Below are 7,933 nucleotides of genomic sequence, written 5' to 3' on the forward strand. Positions count from 1 at the left end.
GCCACATGACCCAGAGATCTGCATGCAAAGAATGGGACATCCAGAAGTGGTAGTTTCTTACACTGCACAGAGCAATCACTTGAACCCTACCCACTTCCTCCCTATACTTCCTATTGTGGGCAGGGTTAGACCTGTGTTCACAGGAAAAGACTGATGGGGAAAGGGGGGGGGGGGGGGGATGAGGCATCTGCACAGCACATACACTCCTGGTCAATAAAGTTAAGCTGCATCGGACATTCATACAGAAAGTCAGTATTGCAAACTTGGTTAGGTAAAGCCTCGTCCCTACTCATGTGTTGCTGGTCACTTTTTCAGCCACACAGTGCTTGTGCAGCACGCAAGGACACCAGAATTGCGTAAACTGCACTGTCGGTTTCTGTCCATGCATTGTGATTCAGTGCATTAACGTACCACATGGGTTCATGCAATTTTGTGCAATCTAGCTCATTATAAATTATTGGGATATGCACCGCATTGGGCAGCAACACAAGTGCCGTGAGTACTATATACAGTGGGAAGCAAAAGTTTGGGCAACCTTGTTAATCGTCATGATTTTCCTGTATAAATCGTTAGTTGTTACGATAAAAAAATATCAGTTAAATATATCATATAGGAGACACACACAGTGATATTTGAGAAGTGAAATGAAGTTTATTGGATTTACAGAAACTGTTCAATAATTGTTTAAATAAAATTAGGTAGGTGCATAAATTTAGATTTTTGTAATTTTATTGATTTCAACTGCTTTAATTATTGAAACTCAAATTGGCTTGGTAAGCTCAGTGACCCCTGACCAGGTGAAGGGTCAATTAGAAGTTTCCCTCCTCTTTTAATTTTCTCTGAAGAGTAGCAACATGGGGGTCTCAAAACAACTCTCAAATGACCTGAAGACAAAGATTGTTCACCATCATGGTTTAGGGGAAGGATACAGAAAGCTGTCTCAGAGATTTCAACTGTCTGTTTCCACAGTTAGGAACATATTGAGGAAATGGACGACCACAGGCTCAGTTCAAGTTAAGGCTCGAAGTGGCAGACCAAGAAAAATCTCAGATATACAGAAGCGACGAATGGTGAGAACAGTCAGAGTCAACGCACAGACCAGCACCAAAGAACTACAACATCATCTTGCAGCAGATGGAATCACTGTGCATTGTTCAACCATTCGGTGCACTTTACACAAGGAGATGCTGTACGCTAAATTGATGCAGAGGAAGCCTTTTCTCTGCCCACAGCACACAAACAGAGCTGCTTGAGGTATGCTAAAGCACATTTGGACAAGCCAGCTTAATTTTGGAATAAGATGCTGTGGACTGATGAAACTAAAATTGAGTTATTTGGGCATAACCAGGGGCATTATGCATGGAGGAAAAACAACACAGAATTCCAAGAAAAACACCCGCTACCTACAGTAAAATATGGTGGTGATTCCATCATGCTGTGGGGCTGTGTGGCCAGTGCAGGGACTGGGAATATTGCCAAAGTTGAGGGACGCATGGATTCCACTCAGTATCAGCAGATACTGTAGACCAATGTCTAGGAATCAGTGACATAGCTGAAGCTGCACCGGGGCTGGATCATTCAACAAGACAATGACCCTAAACACTGCTCAAAATCCACTAAGGCATTCATGCAGAGGAACAAGTACAACGTTCTGGAATGGCCATCTCAGTCCCCAGACCTGAATATAATTGGGAATCTGTGGTGCGAGTTAATGAGAGCTGACCATGCTCAGGAGCCATCAAACCTGAATGAACTAGAGATGTTTTGTAAAGAGGAATGGTCCAAAATACCTTCGACCAGAATCCAGACTCTCATTGGATCCTACAGGAAGCGTTTAGAGGCTGTAATTTCTGCAAAAGGCGGATCTACTAAATATTGATCTCCTTTCTTTTTTTGTGGTGCTTAAATTTATGCACCTGCCTAATTTTGTTTAAACAATTATTGCACACTTTCTGTAAATCCAATAAACAATTTCACTTCTCAAATATCACTGTGTGTCTTGTCTCCTATATGATATAATTAACTAACATTTTTTATCGTGAGGAAAATCATGATGATTAACAAGGTTGCCCAAACAGCATCCCACTGTATTAAGCATGGCCACCTGCGTTGCAAGCAAAGCACAAGTGGGGACGAGGCCTCCCAAAAAAAATATTATCCAAAAGTGGTTAGGGGCAATGCATAAAACAACACAATATACATAAAAATATAAGCCTGAACAAGGGCTTTACATTTGATATTTTTACTAGCTATTTTTTTTAGTACATTATCCCTGGTTCCTCTGCTAATGTTATTTGCTGCCGATTTTTCCTTGTGTTGCACAGAGCCCTTCACGTGTGCTCCAGGACTTTATTGATATTGTGCACCACACATTCCACTGTGACACCATCACCATTGTTTTTGGCTGCAGTGTGGTGTGTCCTACAAATGTGATGTGCAGGATTTGTGGCTTAGTGGAGCACTTAAGAATTTGCTACCTTCTATTAGCTGTAAATTCTTTCCAATGCTTCAAAGTTGCCATAGGCCACTTGGTAGCCTCTCTGACCAATTCCCTCCCTACTCTTCCAACCATTATGGAGGAATGGTGTGATCTTGAAAGGATTCTAGAATTACCAAACATTTTCCAATTCTAAAGCCCCATCTACACCATGGGACATTGAAGCGATCCGGCGGCTCGATTAGCCGCCGGATCGCCTCTTCCGCGTGCCCGCCGCGTCCTTCGCTCGCGCGCCGCATTCGATTCCCCGCTCGTCCCCGCCGGCGCCGCTTATCTCCCGCACGATTCCCTGCCATTGTCCCCTCGCGGGGATCGAGCAGGGAATCGGCGGTGTGAAGATCCGTCCTGCCAGATCTTATCAATCGAGCCGCATCAGCGGCTCGATTGATAAGGAGCATCGCGGCCGCATCTACGCGTGTAGATGCGGCTTAAACTTCACTGCGCTCCTAGGCTTAGATAAAACCCATTTTGCATCCCTTGACTAGAGTTGGGCCAAACGGTTCGCCGGCGAACGTGGTTTGCGCGAACTTAGGTGGTTCGCGTGCGGGTGCCGCACGCGAACGTTTTGCGGAAGTTCGGTTCGCCCCATAATGCACCTGAGGGTCAACTTTGACCCTCTACATCACAGTCAGCAGGCCCAGTGTAGCCAATTAGGCTACACTAGCCCCTGGAGCCCCACCCCCCCTTATATAAGGCAGGCAGCGGCGGCCATTACGGCCACTCGTGTGCCTGCATTAGAGAGAGTAGGGCGAGCTGCTGTCTGTCTCTAGGGAAAGATTAGTTAGGCTTAGCTTTTCCTGGCTGCATACCAGTTCTGTTCAGTGAGCCCTCAGCCCACTGCATACCTGTACTGTGATCCTGCCACTGCATACCTGTTCAGTGATCCTGCCACTGCATACCTGTTCAGTGATCCTGCCAGTGCATACCTGTTCAGTGATCCTGCCAGTGCATACCTGTTCAGTGATCCTGCCACTGCATACCTGTTCAGTGATCCTGCCACTGCATACCTGTTCAGTGATCCTGCCACTGTATACCTGTTCTGTGAACCCGCCACTGTATACCTGTTCTGTTCAGTGGACCCGCCACTGTATACCTGTTCTGTTCAGTGGACCCGCCACTGTATACCTGTTCTGTTAACCCGCCACTGTATACCTGTTCTGTGACGGTGAGTTTGGTGTGTCACTGTGAAGCAATACCTTAATTACACTACCTGATTGATGTATACACATGCAAGATGTTTGAAAGCACTTTAGGCCTGTCATTTAGCATTCAATGTGATTTCTGCCCTTAAAACGCTGCTTTGCGTCAAATCCAGATTTTTCCCGGGGACTTTTGGCATGTATCCCACTCCGCCATGCCCCCCTCCAGGTGTTAGACCCCTTGAAACATCTTTTCCATCACTTTTGTGGCCAGCATAATTATTTTTTTTTTCAAAGTTCGCATCCCCATTGAAGTCTATTGCGGTTCGCGAACTTTAACGCGGACCGAACCTTCCGCGGAAGTTCGCGAACCAGGTTCGCGAACCTAAAATCGGAGGTTCGGCCCAACTCTACCCTTGACTCGTGTCTGCACAGCTTTATCCCTGAGATCTTTTGACAGTGCTTTGCATAGATGATCGTTTGCCTTCAGTTGCCCTAACAAGCACTAGAATGCTCTAGAACTACATACCAAACTAATCAAAATGATTACAGCTGATCACAGATTGAAGCCAATTACCTTGTCCAGTACCTGGTCCTGCTATTTCGCTAAAGCGAATGTGCTCATTGATGTGCATTTGAACCCTTCAAGTCCATGGCATGAAGTGGTTAAACTGCTATTAAATATTTCACTTGGTTGATATATATGTATATTGTTACACTGAGTAAATACAGCTGGAATATTTTTGTGTGTGCATGTCTTCATTTTATGTTACTAAACAGATTGGGCTAGCACCGGTACTTAAAGAGAACCTGTACTGAGTAAAATTATTTAAAATAAACACATGAGGTAACTTTAAATAAATATTACATAGTTACCTTGCCATCAGTTCCTCTCAGAAGCTCACCATTTTCTTCTTACAATGATCCCTTCCAGTTCTGACAACATTTTGTCAGAACTGAAATATACCAGTTGCTGTCAGTTATATATCAGTTGCTGTCAGTTACAGCTGAGAGGAGAAATGATGTGTCCATGTTTCCCTATGGCTCAAGTGGGCGATGTTACAGTTTAACTGTGTGCTGACCAGGAAGCTGTTATGGGGTAATGGCCATTTTCAAAATGGAGGACGGAGAATTCCATTGATCACAGTGGACAAATGGGACGCAGGAGAGGAAAAATAGATTGAACAGTAGACTATACAGGAGGTAAGTATGACTTGTGTATGTTTATTTTGACTTTTCATTTCAGGTTTTCTTTAAATCATCAGCTTATTAATAAATATTATACTATACTATCAACAGATGTGTGCAGAAGGGGATCTGTACTTATACATGAAGCACCCAACCAAGAAAATCCCAAAAAGGACCGCACCACATCATGTATACTCAATGTAGAAATAAGCTTTATTGCATCATAGGTAACAACCAAATAAAAACAATTAGAACAAATTGTCCAGGGTGAACACCATGTAAATAAATATTCTCAAATTAAAGATAACCCACTCGCTACCTCAACCCACCGTAATCACAATCCATATAAATAACATATATAATTGCAGAGGAGAGCACCGTGAACGTGTTGACAAGCAAGAGGATGCCCCCATAAATACACGTGTTTGCATGTATGAATTGAGGCATGCAAGAAAGTGCAAAAAAAGTGCAAAGGGGTGTTGAACAGTGAATAAGGTGACTACACGATCAAGCAGCTACAGATAAGGCCCACCAGCCATCAGCGTGGTGATAGGGATGAAAGTGACAGTGCACAAGGAGGCTCACCAATAGCAATGGAGGGGAGAGGACGCGCGGTGTTCCCTGGACGAGGCCTATATATGTGATTTATATGGATTGTGATTACAGTGGGTTGAGGTAGCGAGTGGGTTATCTTTTATTTGAGAATATTTTTTTACATGGTGTTCACCCTGGACAATTTGTTTTAATTGTTTTTAGTTGGTTGTCACCTATGATACAATAAAGCTTATTTCTACATTGAGTATACATGATCATATACGCATATGTGTTTGTCAGCATGCAGACAGCTTATGCTGGTGTATGTGCATGGTGCACATGGATACATTGCGTTAGCTCCCTTGTGCGATTGGTAAGATGCACTATCTGTCCCAGGAGAGGACGTCAGGATATGTGCTTCTAATCCATTGATAGGTTTGATGCAATGAATGTGTTTGCATGTCTGCACTATGCATGTTACAGGGCTAGAGTTAGGACACCTATGTTTACCTGGGTACTTCTGCGCAGTATAGGTGACTAAGCATAAGAATGCATTCTTCTGTGAACTAAGACCCCGGCTTTTAACTTAGCTGTAGGGATAACAGTTGTGCCTGGATGAGTAAATCTGTGAATGCATTTGTTTGAACATTTGCATGCGAGAGTGCGAAGGGTTAATAGATTTTTGCTGTTTTCTAGCCACACCCCCTTCAGCACCTCCCTTTCCTTAACTTATTGTGTGATGTGCCTGGACTAGATGTGATGTGCCTGGATATATGTATTTTGTTGTGTGTTGTAAACATGTGTACTGCAACTCTGCTCTGTGGCATCCCTGCCAAATGTTTAGCTCCCTTACAGTCCATCATAAACTCTGTTGCACGACACATCCACCTCTCCTCCCGCTTCTCCAGCCCAATCCTCTTCAGTCAGTTCCTTCACTGGCTGCCAATTAAACAAGGGATACAATTTAAAATCCTTACTCCCGCCCACAAAGCTCTCCACAACCTAGCTATTTCCCATCTAAATCTACTTATTTCCAGATACCATCCTCCACGGAATCTCCGCTCTACTAACAATATTCTCCTGTCTTCTTCTTTGGTCACCTCTAATCACTCCTGTTTACAAGACTTCTCTCGAACCTCTCCCCTCCTCTGGAACACCCTCCTCAACACATCCGCCACTCACCCACACCCCATCCCTTGTTAGGCGCAATCTGAAAACTCACCTCTTCAGGCAAGCATACTCTCCTAGCTAGGACACTTGCCACCATTTCTACCATCTCATACACCGCTTTCCTTTACCTACTGTCCTATCCCTTAACCCTTTAAGCCTGGTGCACACAATGAGATTTTCTGGCAAATTTTCATCTAGATCGATAATTTCCAACATGTTCGATCTAATTTCCGATCGATTTTCCTGTTCACTTCTATGGAAAATCAATTGGAAATAATCTATCTGGCAGTAAATCTGCCAGAAAATCTCAGTGTGTACCTAGCATTAAACTGTAAGGTCTTTTGGCCAAGGCTCTCTTCCCCTTTTGTCTAGCAAAGCTGTGTAATGTGTTTGCATACCTCCTACCCCCGTGTAAAAATCTGTAGTTCATTTGTTCACTGTATCAGTGGTGATCCACCATAGTCTTGTATTAAAGGGACACTTAAGTCAAACAAAAAAAAAATGAGTTTTACTCACCTAGGGCTTCCAATAGCTCCCTGCAGCTGTCCGGTGCCCTCGCCGTCTCCCTCCGATCCTCCTGGCCCTGCCGGCAGCCACTTCCTGTTTCGGTGACAGGAGCTGACAGGCTGGGGACGCGAGTGATTCTTCGCGTTCCCAGACACATTAGCACCCTCTATGCTGCTATATGGTATATGATATATGCTATAGCAGCATAGATGGCGCTATTGTGGCCAGGAACGCGAAGAATCACTCGCGTCCCCAGCCTGTCAGCTCCTGTCACCGAAACAGGAAGTGGCTGACGGCGGGGCCAGGAGGATCGGAGGGAGACGGCGAGGGCACCGGACAGCTGCAGGGGGCTATTGGAAGCCCTAGGTGAGTAAAACTCATTTTTTCTACTTAAGTGTCCCTTTAAAGGTTGTATTGTTTATTTTGTATTGTTATACCCTGTATGCTGCTGTACAGCACTACGGAAGATGCTGGCGCTATATAAATCAATAATCATAATAATAGAAATGTGTGCATTTTGCTTGAATTTGCATCAATTGCGTTGCTGTGCAGTGTGAATGTACATATAATGTCTGCACTCTTGATAGGGTGTTTTTATGAGGTTTAGAAGCCTGTGCAATGTGATAATTAAATAAAATAATTGTATTTATATTCAGTATTTGGGGTGCCACAAATTCTTTTGGTGAGGGTCTATTTTTATTATAACTTTGGATAATAACAAAACAATAAATAGTAGAGCCTCACCAAAATAATCTGAGGCCCAGAAAAAACAAACACAAAACAACATACTGTACATACGTACATATCTGCAGGTCATCTCTACAGCCAATGTACAGCATATGTAAGATACTATATAAGACTAGCAACAATAAATAAGAGGCAATAAACAAGGCAGGCA

Source organism: Hyperolius riggenbachi, chromosome 4 (genome assembly GCF_040937935.1).
Source record: "Hyperolius riggenbachi isolate aHypRig1 chromosome 4, aHypRig1.pri, whole genome shotgun sequence".
Taxonomy (NCBI): Eukaryota; Metazoa; Chordata; class Amphibia; order Anura; family Hyperoliidae; genus Hyperolius; species Hyperolius riggenbachi.